This window comes from Gobius niger, assembly GCF_951799975.1.
Source record: "Gobius niger genome assembly, chromosome: 23".
Classification (NCBI taxonomy): domain Eukaryota; kingdom Metazoa; phylum Chordata; class Actinopteri; order Gobiiformes; family Gobiidae; genus Gobius; species Gobius niger.
In genome coordinates, this window is record NC_136874.1 from 16597896 (window position 1) to 16612948 (window position 15053).

Below are 15053 nucleotides of genomic sequence, written 5' to 3' on the forward strand. Positions count from 1 at the left end.
TGGTTTTTTTATTCATGGTTTATTTGGTAGGGACAGTGCAAGTTAATGAACAAGCCACACCGGATATTCTGTGTTATAGCTATGGACACAGGCTATGGCTCGTTTGAAAGGTGAGACTCTAAGCTCTACGTAGGAGAAAACAGTTGAATTCTACATGCCACGGTTATCCATTGCTTTTTATGCATTTAAACAGCCTGGTTCTCGGATTGAAGACTTCAACAGGATGTTTCTCAGCCGCACTTGGATCAATTTTGACCATTTAAAAACTCAACTGTGTCAATCTTTCCATGGGAAGCCGCTCTGCTTTGTCAAACGTGATCCATAGAGAGAAGTGTCGGCTTTACAGCTGTTCGCTACACAACACCACGCCCCCTCAGACTAACACCACGCCCCCTCAGACCAACACCACGCCCCCTCAGACTGAAGAAAGAGAGAAGAAGCGCAATAATATATGTAGAAAATGTGTTAAAAGTTTTTGATCGTCATTTATTTCACTTCTGTTCATCACAGAGCTCCCAAAATCACACATAAGGTGTATCAGAGTGTCTAGTTTCGTAATTTTAAACGTTTACAGAGCCCCAGTCAGATCACTAACTATTTTTATTATTGTTTAGTCATTGAAAAGTTGCTCCTTAAGCACCAAGGAATTGTTGGTGACCACAATTTAATCTCCCTGAAACATGATGAGAAACATCTTTGTCAATCATTCTTAATCTTAAGAAATCTAATTACCTATATCTGCAGCATCCATTGTACTTTTTGGTCTCTTTGCTAACATTCCTTCGACGTTGAGTCACTAATTAGAAAATTCTTGGGTTGCTGTAGCTTAATAGAAATGTCAAACATGTTTACCGACTTAAATGTCACTTTGCTATTATTAGTTTTTTAGCTATTACCACTCCATAACCTCAGTGTTGCAACTTCTTTTCCTCGCTTCCTATGCTTGAATTCTTCCATTAAAACGCTAAGCTTGTTAATATTCGGCGCCGTGTTTCCTATGTAAATTTGAGAACATATCTTCCAAAAGGAGCTGCTTCCTCCGACTTGAGCCGCGCTTATCCACGGAAAGTTGAAAGCGTCGCACACGAGATATCAGTGGACCGTTAGCAGCCAGTTTAAACGCAGCCGACATCTGTGCCGTGTTTGCCGGCTCAGACAGATGCCCTGTGGGTGTGAGCACCACCTGCGGAGACGACACGCGCCGCTTTGAAAAAAAAGGCTCTTTTCTTGTTTTCACCGCCGTTTCAAAACATGTGGATGAGCGAAAACGGGGCCTTCAGTAAAGCACTTTGCAAAGGAGAAAGTGCCTTCACTCAGCTTGAAGATAGATTAGCATGCCACTCTTTTTGTTTTGGCCGCCTGGTGGGTCTGAACCAGGGCTGTAGCAGTGTGTTTCACAAATATGTTCCATGTCTTTGTCTGCGCCTACATGACGGGGCTTTCCCTCTGTTGTAATTAACTTTTCACCTGCTATTTTTATAAATGTCTTAACAACCTTATCTCTGTGCCTACCTGCTGTTAAAGCGCTAACCCCACTGCAATGGTGAGACTATTAAAATTACATCAAATGGAATCTATCTCTTCCATAGTATTTTGGTTCTGTTCATATAAAGTATCTAGCCACGTCACACAGCATCTGTATTTTCACCAATAGCTCGCTGTTCTTGTAGTTGAAGACGTTACCCTTATCTGGACACACTTTACTTACAGCACTGAAATCACACGGCAAAAGAATAGAAATGACATTCATTTTTCTGCGCTGTTACACAGTTATCACCAATAATGTCTCAGTTACAAGTGTCAGGTGTGCATTTGAGTAATTTTTTAAACTAACTGTACTTCTTTGAGTTGTTTTGCTACAGTCTGTAGTTTTAGATCCTGGTACCATAACCCAGACTAGAAGGACAGGTTTGTGCACCACCTCAGCTGCTCGACTCTTGCCTGGAAAGCGTCAACATGAGAGCATTGCCTCAGGTTTAAAACACTCCCTTGGCTGCCGGTGGGCTGTAGAGTTGATTTCCGAGCCTCTCTAACCTGATTCAACCCTACGCCCCCTCTCGCACCGCCAGGTCAGCAGACCAGCTGCAGCTTATGGTCCCCAAGACCCGGTGTAAACTTCGTGGGGACCGTGCTTTTTCCGTCGTGGCCATGCCTTTTGGAATTAGTCGCCTATAGAGCAGGGGTCCCCAACTGGCGGACCGGGGTCCAGATCTGGACCTGGGGAGGCTTTAGTCCGGACCATCAATATACACAAGCAATATTAATAACACATTGAATTAAAATGGCTAAATGACTGATTGATTGAGTGTTCTGCTCTGTAAATACACTGCGTTCCAAATTATTATGCAAATTGGATTTTTGTGTCAAAAAGGTAAAAAAAATAATAATAATGATGAAACTCATGGATGGTATCGTGTCTCGGGGCTCTATGAATCACTGACATTAATCTCAGAGACCTGGGATGATTAGTTTTCAGGTTAAGCCCAGTTAAGGGAAAAACTACTGAAAAAGCGTGTTCCACTTTATTATGCAGATCATCATTTTCAAGCAATATGGGAAAGAAAAAGGGTCTCTCTGCTGATGAAAAGCGTGAAGTAGTTGAATGCCTTGGTCTAGGTATGAAAACCTTCGATATTTCATGAAAGATTAAGCATAATCATCATACTGATAAGAGATTTGTGGATGATTCAGACACACTCAGGTTTGTGAAGATAAAGGCACAATGAGGACGGTTTCTGCCAGACAAACACATCAGATAAAGAGAACAGATGCCACAAAGCAGCATACAGGTATTTGAAGCTGCTGGTGCCTCTGGAGTCTCCCGAACATCAAGGTGTAGGACCCTCCAGAGGCTGCAGTTGTGCATAAACCTTCTATCCGGGCCTCCCCTAAACGGTTAATTGAAGCTGATGAACAGAAACGGCTGCAGTGGATCAGAAATACATGAGGACTGATTTTCAAACAGTCTTGTTCACTGATGAGGCCGTGTAGCCCTGGATGGTCAAATCAATGGAGTAGTGAATGGTTGGTGAATGGCCACAATGTCCCAACAAGGCTGTGACGTCAGTAAAGAGGGGGCGGAGTCATGTTTTGGGCCAGAATCATGGTGAGAGAGCTGGTCGGTCCCTTTAGGCCCTTTTAGGCTCCCTGAAGGCGTGAAAATTACCTTTGAAAAATATGTGGAGTTTCTGACTGACCACTTTCTTCTATGCTACAAAATGAAGAGCCGTGCTCTCCCTAAAAATATCGTCTTCATGCATGACAACGCACCATGTCCTGCTGTAAAGAAAACCTCTGCATCACTGGCTGCTATGGGCATAAAAGGAGAGAAACTCATGATGTGGACCCCCTCCTCCCCTGACCTCAACCCTGTTGAGAACCTTTGGAGCCTCACCAAAAAAAACTTCTATGAGGGTGGGAGGCAGTTTTCATCCAAACAGCAGCTCTGGGAGGCTATTTTAACATCCTGCAAAGAAATCCAAGCAGAAACTGTCCAAAAACTCACAAGTTTAATGGATTTAAGAATTTTGAAGCTGCTATCACACAAGGGCTCCTATGGTCAAATATAACTTGACCTGCTAATATTTGTTTTGATTGAAATAGCTTTTGATTTCAGTAAATATGACCTCCTAATGCTCCAAGTTCAACAAATGACCATTTTCAGTTAATTACAAGCTTTAAAATGTATTGAAACGATGAGTTGCATAATAACTTGGAACAGTGGATTTTGAGGTTTTTACTATATTTATTTTTGAAAAAAATACTGTTATCACTAGGAAATTTTTTCCACCACATTTAAATGATCCTCTACCAGTTAAAGACTTAAACATTATGCTGACTCTCATTTGAGTTGACAATTTAGAAAATCTTAGAAAAATGTCATTTGCATAATAATTTGGAACGCAGTGTAGACCACCTGTGCTCATGTTTTACAAGCTTAAAGGGATATTTCAGGATTTTTGACATAGGGCCTCATTTCCTAGTTATCCAGAGTGTTGCTGATTTCTGGAGATATTTTTTTGGTAATTCATGCAGCTCTTATTTTTGAAGAGTTACGTAGGCTAGCGCATTTCTCCGATATCAGCTAGCCTGCATTAAAAACAGTGTGACCCGCTCCACAGAGCACCTGAGGTAAATCACTTACAACACCAGACTAACCAGATAAATGTCTGTGTCGATAGAATCATTTTTGGAATATAACTGACCTGCATCACATGAATGATCACATTTTGAGGGACTATTTTCTCGCAGATCACTCCGCCGCCGCATGGCTTATACAACCTCGAAGCTGATGCTGCTCAAATATAAGGTATTTTAAATGCAAAATGGTTCAAATTACTCTATACGAGCCACGGAACTCTTCAAATAGAAGAACTGCATGAATTACAAAAAAAATATCTCCAGAAATCAGCAACACTCTGGATAACTAGGAAATGAGGCCCTATGTCAAAAATCCTGTAATATCCCTTTAAGAGCAGTGACTGTATATCTTCAGCACCAGGACATATGCTGAAGGTTATTAATGCAAAATCTGTGGACCTCGAGCTCACAGAACATGGAGCAGAATAAAATAAGTTATGGAAAGAGCACACCAACTACATTCTGATCGGTTGAGTGAAACATCCGACCTAAATAAACTACAAACATTGCGTGTTTCTGCTGAACACGTAAATGTGACGCACGTAATGAGGCTCCGTAAACAGACAGAAGCTCAGTTGCAACCCTAAAATATGAATCTCCGCGAAAGTCGTTGTGAAAGATCTCCACATGAGGCTGATGGCCCCATGGTCCCAACTCAAACTCACACCGATGATGGTATGTAACTACTATACAGTAACTCTAGATCCGTCCTATTACCATTCCATTAGTGCGCAGTAAAGTAAAGGTAAGTGCTTCCCTTTTTCTTAATCACTTACACTTACTGCTTAGAGTGACCCGGTTGCAATAGCATAACATGACTTTCTTATTGATAATAATGATCCCCTGTAAGAATCCATATCCAAACTAACCAAGCGTCAAAGCGCTCTAAGACCTCTCGATCACGTATCGACTTTTACCTGTGCACGGGCTGCCTTCACACGGGGTCGCTATGAAGTGCCGAGCAGGTCGACAGCTGATGGGCTTGAATTGCGATAGCCTCAATAGCTCAAACCCCCAGAGGACCCAGGAGGCAGTGTGGGCCCGGTGGGAGACGTCCAGCTGCCCGGGACCTTATTGGAGCTGAAGATGGATCTGACAGGCTGAGGGCTCCACGGACTAGCCTGTCTCGCTCACTTAGGTCGGCCCCGTCCCACAATCTCCAAGCTTACCCCCCCCGCACCTCCACCTCCACGCAGCCCGGCAGGCCGTCTCCCGGTGAGAGTGGCTAAGCTGGGGGAGAGCGGCGTTACCTGTCATGTCGATAATGGGAGCAGAAGTTTAAGTAATTGCCGCGCGCTGCATCACTTTGTGGAGGTTTTTAAGTTCAGGGACAAACTCGATGACGTTTTTAACACAGATGAAGATGAGAAACAAGACAGAAACGTGAAATGTGTGCGCAATCTCCAACATCAATGTCTATTTACACCATTTACTTAATATCGGGAAGAGCACCTCGAAATGACAGCGTGCTGCGAGTCGGATGATTTGTTTTGCCAACCACAGAAGGAAAAGGAACAAAGCAGACAATAGTAATAATTGTCATTCCTAATATTGATGACACTTAGAAGCTAATTATAGACTGAAACATCTCCATCATTAATTTGAGCGATCACAATTGGGTTCTGTTGATTTGCAGCCCTTGTGAAGACTGCTAATATGACAGCGCTTGATGGATTTCCCGACCTGCCCTTGTTATATATGACACTCCAGCTCCCGGTGTGCTCCGGTATAATAAGGCGTACAGAGAGTGATTTCTGAGTCACCCGAGCCTTAAGAACAGATAGGTCTCTGTCTCCGCTCACGCTGTATCTGATTGGGCCCGTTGTGCTGACACTGCAGGGGTGACTGTTTCCTGTCAGCCGTTGTTTATGGCCTTGTTTAACCTAGGCATGTAGGCATAGTGCAAAGGGCTGACAGCAGGCGTGTGGTCATGCACAGGATTTATACAGGGCGCCTTTGTTTGGTTTTGTCTATTCGGTCCTACTTGATCAGGCTGGGTACACCAAGTAATACATCATGCATAACACAATACATGCACAAACTTCCTTTAGTGAGACAAGAAGGTTTGTTTTGCTTTACTAGTTTCCACCACTTCCTGTGATCCTCCTCAGAAGTGTCACGTCATGGTGAAGTGAGGTGCCTACACCCTGTCCCACACCAGGTGAAGGACAGCGTCTGACTGGTCAATTCATGTCACTTCACCATAACGTGACGCTTCTGAGGGAGATTACTGGAAGTAATCAAAACTAGTAAAGCAGGTAAACACTCAAAGGCATGCTGGGTAATCGGGAGGGTCGGGACGTTTCCCAGTAGGCCGCAGTGCTTTTGGGCAGTCAGAATAGAATAAGTAATTATTAACAGACTCCCACAGTTGTGCTTTAACTGGGCTTTTTTTTAACGTCAATCGATCAATTAATGATTGATGATTAAAATCAGATAGAACTTTAGCTTTGCACTTTTCATTTATTGTGGCAGGGTGATACCATTTGACGTTGAACTAAGTGGGGTGTTTGAGTGGAACACCCCTCCACTTTAGTTCGTGTTGGTGCAGTCCAATCCAGCGGAGACAGAGAAGTGTCAGCACGAGTAAAGAAGGGAACAGAAAAAGGCAGCTGAAATTAATTCAATACGGACAAAGTGGATAAATAATATATTTTTATCTACATAACTTGGTGCTGACTATGAAGATGGCTCAGACTGTAGTGGCTTATATGAAAAGAAAAAGTGCTACGAGCAATATTTGATCCTACAATTTTTGGCTTTTTTAATAATGAATAATAATATAAGTCCGTGGGCATGTGGGCCGGTCTAAACTGTTCCATTCCCAGGCTGAAATGAGGTCTCAACACGCCCCTGTTCTTATCTTACTGAAAGAACAATCTTCAACAGTTTAAGCTAAGAAGACAGGATGAACCTTTTTCCACATGTTACAAACATGGGTACTATAGCACAGCAATCCTTCCAGATTCAGACAAGTGGCGCTGTTTTCCACACTCTGATGCTTCCAATCCCACATCCAAATCCAAACCCTAACTTTAACCAAGCCTTCAAGCCCCACCATTATCCCAATGACCCTAAATGAAGCTCTTAATACCACGGGGAGAAAGCTGCGATGGTACAAGTGAGAGTTGTGGAACATTGGCACGTCCGACGTCGACCCAAACCCTAACCCTGGTTATTATCATATTCAAACATTTGTATAATGTTTGACATTTATGTTTCTATGTCTTGTCTTAGTTTGTTCTTCATTTAGTTTATAGTTTTATCAATAATATCAATCTCATGTTTGTGAACTCTGCTGATTCTGAGCAGTTCATTCGTTACCTTTGTACTGACCGTTCCTGGTTAGCCGACTGACATACTCACATTGACCTGTTGAACCTTCATGCACCACCATCGAGTGGAATGACAGCACACATGTACACATAGATCCTTTTATGCACAAAAGTGATATAAGTTAAAGTACAAAAACATGAATTATTTATAGTTTAGCCGTAGCCATGTCCGTGCAAAGGGCGCGGGGGTATGTAAATTCGCAGCAGCTGCTGTCAAAAACATGCGCTCAGTGAGATCTTGTTTCGCTCTGCGTCATCTGCAGCCGGCCTTGTTTTCTTCATAAACAGTTTGTTGTTTTCACCGAGACAAACGGCCAAGGTCGCAAGCTGGAAGTGGGGCGCCGTGCCCTTCTCTGTCCTCCATCGGTGATGAAAAAAAAATCATGTGTGTGACTCAATGGTGTGCTGACCATGTAGCTGCAATGGAAGAGGGAGCAAGATTAGCAGGGGGAAAAAAACATGGAGACATGTGTGGGAATGAGTGCAAGCAAGGATTTTGACTGAAAACAGAAGGATTCCAAATTAGGGCTGAATGATTTTGACAAAAAAGACACAATTTTCAGACAAATATTGCTATTTTTTTTCTGGACGAATTTGGCTTCCACCTTTCCCCGACATTCAGAGTACCTCTGGGGGACAGCCACGTGACTAAAATAAGTCCATGGAATCACAGAGCATCGAAACACTTTAGAATCTGCTTAAACAAACAGGTTTCATTTCACGGTCTCAGATACCAAGATGTCAAAGAGTCGTATGGAGACTCTTTAAAGATCCACAGATTAGATCCACAGAGTTTGTCCCACAAATGTCTAAGTTTAATGGAATATACAAAAGGAGGACAAAAAATGGCCTTTCATGATTAGAAAAAACAGGTATAGTGCCTTAAAGATATCCTTAGTATCCAACAGGTCTCAGAGACATAGCAGGGACGTCTCAGAAACATCTTACAGGTTGAGGATAACAAAACATATTACAGTACAGTCACTGCTGATTGTTTTCACCGAGACTACCTGGAGACTCGCCTTATCTCCAGGGGACGTCTTGGAGACATCTCTGTGACCTGCAGCAACCCGAATCTCCAACTAGTCTCCAGGCTGGTAAGATAGGCTCTTAAGACGCCACCACCTGAGCCCTGTGATCCCGTGTTAAAGCAGTACTAAGTAACTCGTGCCCCTAGAGGCCATAAGCGCCACTGCAGGTGTCGTAGCACGTTGTGTATTTTAGCTCATGAATTGTCCGTGAGAGTAAATACAACGCTCATCAGATCATTTTTTTCACGCAAACTTTGCTGTAAATACTGTTTAAGTGGCGCTAGCCCGCAGTTAGCTTTGCCCGTTAGCCTTCGTGATTCCATTAGTGTGTATTGGTGACACATACCCGGTGGCAGCCAAGTTCCAATTGTGGTTTTCTGGCCAGAGACACCAGGGGGAGATGAAAGACCCCCACAATCATCCCATTAATACTTGTATTACCCCCAGAAGGATTTATTAAGTTTATTAACAAGTTTCTTAGTGCTGCTTTAATGTGAGAGTGGATTTTAATTTCCGCTCGGCTGGAAACGGCTTGTTAGTAATGGGATGCATGTATTTTAGCACTCCTCTGGCACATACAAAGTGACGTGACTTCAGAAATCCATCCTGGCAACGCTCCTTAGCGCTCAACAGCTTGCGCTTACAACAGTGAAAATATTGACTCAGATGTTGAGCCCCCAGGTTTTTTTAAAGAACCCATCTGCTCATACGAATGACATCACCGAAGCCCCGCCCCTCAGCGCTCTGACTGACGGCTCCTCTGGGCGCCCCCCCCCGCGGGCTGTGAGTCTTAAACACCTCACTCCGAGCCCCGGCGTCCCGGTTGGCGCCCGAGGCCCGCGCCAGCTGCCGCGCTGATCCCCCCTCTGCGGGGGGCCACCGCCGCTGACGAGTGGGTGGCGCGGGCGCTGCTGGAGAGCCGGGTACAATTGTAAACCTGCGTGTACGTGTTTGTGTTTGAGGAGGGGATCAGAGACGGAGCGACCACGGCGGCGCAGGATGTTTACTTTTAATTATGTTGTTTTTTTTCTTCTCCGCAATGAATGAGCGGCCGCATTCATTACGGAGCGGAAATGCGGCGTGGCTTTTGTGATATGCTTTTTGTATTTGTATTCTATTGACTTTGAGAAGATAAATGAGGTGTTTGGTCGCATTCAGCCCCCGTCAATAGACCCTGTTTAATGTCTGCCATTAGAGGTGCTTAGCGTTGGATTAGCTGTTAGCTTTTGTCTCCTCTGTGCCCTTTGTTTCCCACGCCGTCTTTCTGAATCCATTTTACGAGCGGCGCTGCGACTATATCTATAGGCAATCACTGCAAACGCAAACACTTAGAAAAGAGTTGTTGTATTGTGTTCAAGCTTTGTTCAGACAGTAGTATTTTGTAGGTGCTTAATAAAGTGCATGTGCCAAGATGAAAGGAAATACAGAGATAGCTACTGTTGGACTTAAAGGGACTAGACAGAATGTATTTTCCACCCTCTACCCATGTTAAATAGAGACTGCAGTTACGGGTAAAACCTGAGGTGGCAGTGGTGAGTTAAAAAATGACCACTTCCATCCCTTTAAAAAAAACATCAGGATTGCTGAAACATTAGCGAATTAAACAAAACACAAACCCAGGGATATATTTGATGATAAACATTACATATTGTGCAATATGGTCTGTTTAAAAATAAAGGCGTCATACTAGCTTGTTTGGTACTATACTTTGTATAGTAGAGTGTAGTATGCAACTTTTATGCCAAAAAAGATTGATATTTGTTGATATTTGACCATGACCCTGCAGCTTTATGAATCATCACAGTGGTCTCTAGGACGCTCCAGGATCAATAGTTTTGTAGGTTTTCTGAGGGTCCAACAGCAGTGAAACCCTTCCAAACAGTTGGCTTGTTGCACAATGTGGCTACGCTAGTTCCTCTGAGCTGAGGCTGTGGGCGCCAGTACTTCCTGTTCGTATTAACTTCCATTAAGATTAGCTTAGACGCGTTCGAATCATCGTATTTCCTAAAGGTTCTGTGGTGGACAGTGAGTTTCTGGTAGATGATCATTTCATGCTTTATACAATTTGAAATAGTGCCTTTTATTCCATTTTTTGATAGCATGTTAGCCTTTACCTTCAAGACAAACTGTCAATCCTTTATGATCACAGATGTCTCCTCTGAACTCGTTACACCAGGAACTCACTCCCCACAACACAATCTTTAGAAAATATGATTATTATTCCAGGAAAATAACAGACAGGAAGTACTGGCACTCACAACTGACCACTCATACAGCCGCTGGGTCACAAGGTCAACTACGCACTTATATCAACTTTTTTTCAACATAAAAAGTTGCATAGTACACCTTTAAAAATATATTTTTTACATGTACAGGCCACACTTTATTTTGCACTCAAAGCCACGTTCCAGGCGTGGGACAGGCATCCTACAGCTCCCACTCTGGGGTGCAGCAAACAGACAGCGATAGGGTTTGCCACTTGTCCGAGTTATTGTGCAGACGAGTGGGGTACTGCGTGAGCTCTCGATCGTCTCCATACCACAACCTTATGTTTGGATTTGAAGCTGTTATTGCGTCTTTCTTATGTAGGAGTTCTTTCATTAGAAACTGCCGAGTGCTTTTGGACCCAGGTGCATTGTTGTTGCTGACATGATACGATATTCAGTTTGGCCGTAAACACCTATAAACTAGCCGCTCCGATGTATAAGCTGCAAGGTTCAAAAGGTGTGAAAAAATAGGCGGCTCACAGTCCAGTAATTACGGTTAGTTGTCCATCAAAATTGCCGTTCTAATTCTTATAACCAGCCATGCCACGTCGGGCGAGTTAATTTCTTATCGATCAATAGGCTATTACAATGTGGTGAAAATTGCGGCTTTTCGCCACACAAGCCACTGCGCCGCAATCAACAGTTTTCAAAAGTCTTTTTTTTCTTGGAAAGAGCCTCTGGCTGAGTCATTACCTCGCTCACAGCAGTAAACAATGGGCAGAAGGCATTTGGTGGAGTTTTACTGCAGCTGGCCATATTTCATTTTATGGACATACAAGCCTCATATACTCGGCCATCAAAGACATAATTAACAATGAACGGTTAATGAGTGCACCGCGGGGAACTGTTATGCATGCGAATCAGCGTGTTACTGGTGGAAAAATATGAACAATATCACAGGAGTTGTAAAGAGGCGTTATGAGAATACTTGAAACTGGAAATGAGGAGTCCTAATTAGAGATGAGGTCTCCCTGACTGAACAGATCATTGTTGAAAGAAAACTAATCATGGTGGACTACGGTGTTACAAATCCAGTCACAGATGTTTAAAGAACACTGTGTATAGTAAAAAATATAATCCACGTGACTAGAATTTTGCAGAGATGCCCTTCCTTATGCTAATTTGGGATTGAGACAAAGAGAATATGCTTTATCTGTATGGCTGGATTATGTATGGTAACACAAAAAAAAAAGCCTAGAAGATAATACAATGATGAATATTCCAGTCCTAAGCCTGGATAAATGTAAAAGTAAATATTCTGAGGCTTATATTTGGCATATGAGAAGTTGCGTTCCAAGCAAACTGCAGTTCTGCAAGTCTTTGTCGGACCATTTTTCTTTGGTGCAAGTGCCGAGGGCGTACATATGTAGATCTGAGCATAAGCACGCACTCTTTTAGGAGAACACACAGCCCTGGGACTGCTTTGATAAGTTGTGCAACACCGCGGCACATTACGACCCATTATTGTGAGAAAGGGTGGTAATTGATACAACAGGCCTTGTTAGGGGCACAATAAGTTGCCTTGCTCTGGGGTTGTGCGGAGAGATGGGCTAATTTAACTAATCACAGTCACGCAAGTGTGAATTTCATCACCTGTAATGGAGCGCCTGATAAAGCAGTTGTTTTGCAGCTGAATGAATTTAAACATTTTGCTGCTTGATTTCACGTTTTAACTGTGAAATGCCACATGCTGGATAGATGAAGTCTCTGGGCCTGACAGCAGGACCGCGTTGCTCCAAATGAGATGGTCATCTTTACTGAGCGCAGCCGTAACACTGACTGTGGAGAGGGGGCCCTGCTTATGAAAAAAAGACGTCAACAGAGGCGTGGTTTATTACAAGCAGCAGTGAGAGCACTATTTTCTCACAACTTTTCCTTTCATATCCGTAAAAAAAAAAGTGTCCGTGTCCCAAGAGTACAGCTGGTCGGGCTGTGGTGTGGGTCTACACAGAGCCAGAACGCAATCCAAACAAAAGCACAGGCAGTGCAGTGGTTAGCAAGATTTGTATTTGTACTTGTACTTGTATTGTACTTTTTGAGCTCTGATATCTTTGAAACAGGTCTCTCTTATCAATCCCTGGCCGGACGGGGCCATTCTGTGCGGAGTTTGAATGTTCTCCCCATGTCTGCCTACACTATGTTATCCCTACCACTAAAGCCATGGTCATGCTCTGCCAGGATGAAGGAGAGTGTGTTTGAGAGTGTGAATGGGGGACAACAGATGGAAATTAGTCCAAGGCTACAATCACGGTGTGGCCTGTTTACATACATGCATTACCCATGTACTGTATGTTCATTAGAGCAGGCACACATATCGGATCAGACTTGGATCACACACTAACAGATACACAGCACTTTGTGACACTGTGTGTTAATGCACTTTTCAATCTCAACACTTCAGTTAATGTCAAATGGCATTAGGTTTATAAACTTTGGATAAATGACTTTTTACACATTTTAAGGTATTACTCATCATAATTACTTACTGGATCACAATACATATCGGATCAGCCCCCAAGTATCGTGATACGTATTGGAAAGTGACAAAAGTGGATCGTCCCAGCCCTAATGTTCATGCACTTGCACTGTCCCGACTTAATAAACAAATAAATTATAACATGCTCACCCCACTCCCCACCACTCCTTGCCCTCGCCTCTTCCTGGCTCCGGAAAGGGTCTGGTCTGAGGACAAAAGGTTATTCTATATAACATCACCATTCGCCATGGGTGTCTGTCCAGCCCATGTACAGCCCACCTAATGCAGCAAGTCTGGAGCTGAGATCTCACAGGGCGCTCCGACTAAGTGGCTTAAGTCTGAGTTTAGAATCACAATATCAAGCCCTTTGGTATTGGTGTTTTTGTGCAAACATAAGGCAGATGATAACTTTTTCCCAATATAAGTCAATTTTTACGCTACGGTAGACTTTAATGTCGTGGAATTAAGTTCCTACATTTGATCTTGTCCTTTCATGTCACTATATTTGGCCCTCAGTTGCCGTGGGAAACCACATTGCTGCCCCCACAGACCCTTCTCCAGGATCTTGTCCTGAAGTACCTCGCTGAAGGATTCTCCTGGCTAAATGATTACATTAAAGGCCACGCACACATGTATAGCATTCCACACTTGACTAGACCGCCCTTGAAAGCATCCAACCAAAAGATTACACCCACGTATCCTCTAGAGCGCTCCAAACCATCAGCATTCCTACTTGCTGGGATTTTTATTGCCAACATGCCGAGCCGTGCCCTGTCAAACATCCGCGGCTTCCCCCTTTCCCATTGTCCTGTTGCGCAGAGTCAACAGCAGCGACGCTATCATCACAGGTAATCATCTCCACGCTCCGGTGCATCCCCGACGTCCTTTCTCACCGAGGCCAGCTGACTTGACCGGTGTAAACACAGCGCCTCTCCTGCGTCGCTAAAGGACGTTTGCGGACGCGGCGGGAGGGATCCAATTACCGGCCCGGCGACGGGGAAGTGAACAAGCTCACATGGAGCAAGTCAGCGGCAGACAGGGGGACAGGATGGTGACCGCGGTAAACAGGGAGGCGCGCAGAGATCAGGAGAGGCTGTGCACCTGCTCAGTGAACCTGGACGTCCCAGCCGGTCCTCCGCAAACGAGACAGCAATGTCAGAAGGCAGAGGCAGCATTTAAAGCAGGGCTGTGGAACCAGTTCAGAGGACTGTGCCTGTATTGTTTTTGTATTATTATTTAGTGCGCATATTTAAAAATAGCAGGTGTGGTCACATCCCAGTTCTGCACGAGGATCACGTTTCTATAGGAAGCACCAAGTCAAATGAAATGCTTTTTCATGCATAAATCCGATATTTTAATGGCACACTCTGTGCATATTCCATTTCTTAAGATTTTCCCGAGGGCAAATTTTGATATTCAAATTGAACAAATCAAGCAACTTTTGAGCTAAACATTGTGGACAATTTCTGCCAGAACTGCAGCTGAATATGTTTGATCATAGCTTTATTCATTTTCAACTAAAGCAAATATAGTTGAGCAATGCCCTTATTTACCCTAAAAAAAGAATTGAATAATCTTTAAAGACTTTTAAGGCCTTCATTTTGGCTAAATTAATTTAATGCTGTTCAATGTGTTTTTTCACATTATTTTCTCCAACATGTGATACCACAACAAATGTAATGGCAAAAAAGAGGTTCAATATTTCTGTAGAAAACCAGAGTTAGTGCACTCCAAAGTTAGCCTGGTCTTACAAACACTTGTATCTTCATAATTGAGCTCTATTTTCAGTTGGGAGGGGTGAACT

General features: G+C 43.5%; 1 protein-coding gene across 4 annotated transcripts in view; it reads left to right on the forward strand.

The window, feature by feature from the left end:
- The window catches only part of LOC306981751 (neural cell adhesion molecule 2-like), a 453723-nt gene that overhangs the window by 107110 nt on the left and 331560 nt on the right, over positions 1-15053 (forward strand). The window lies entirely within an intron of this gene.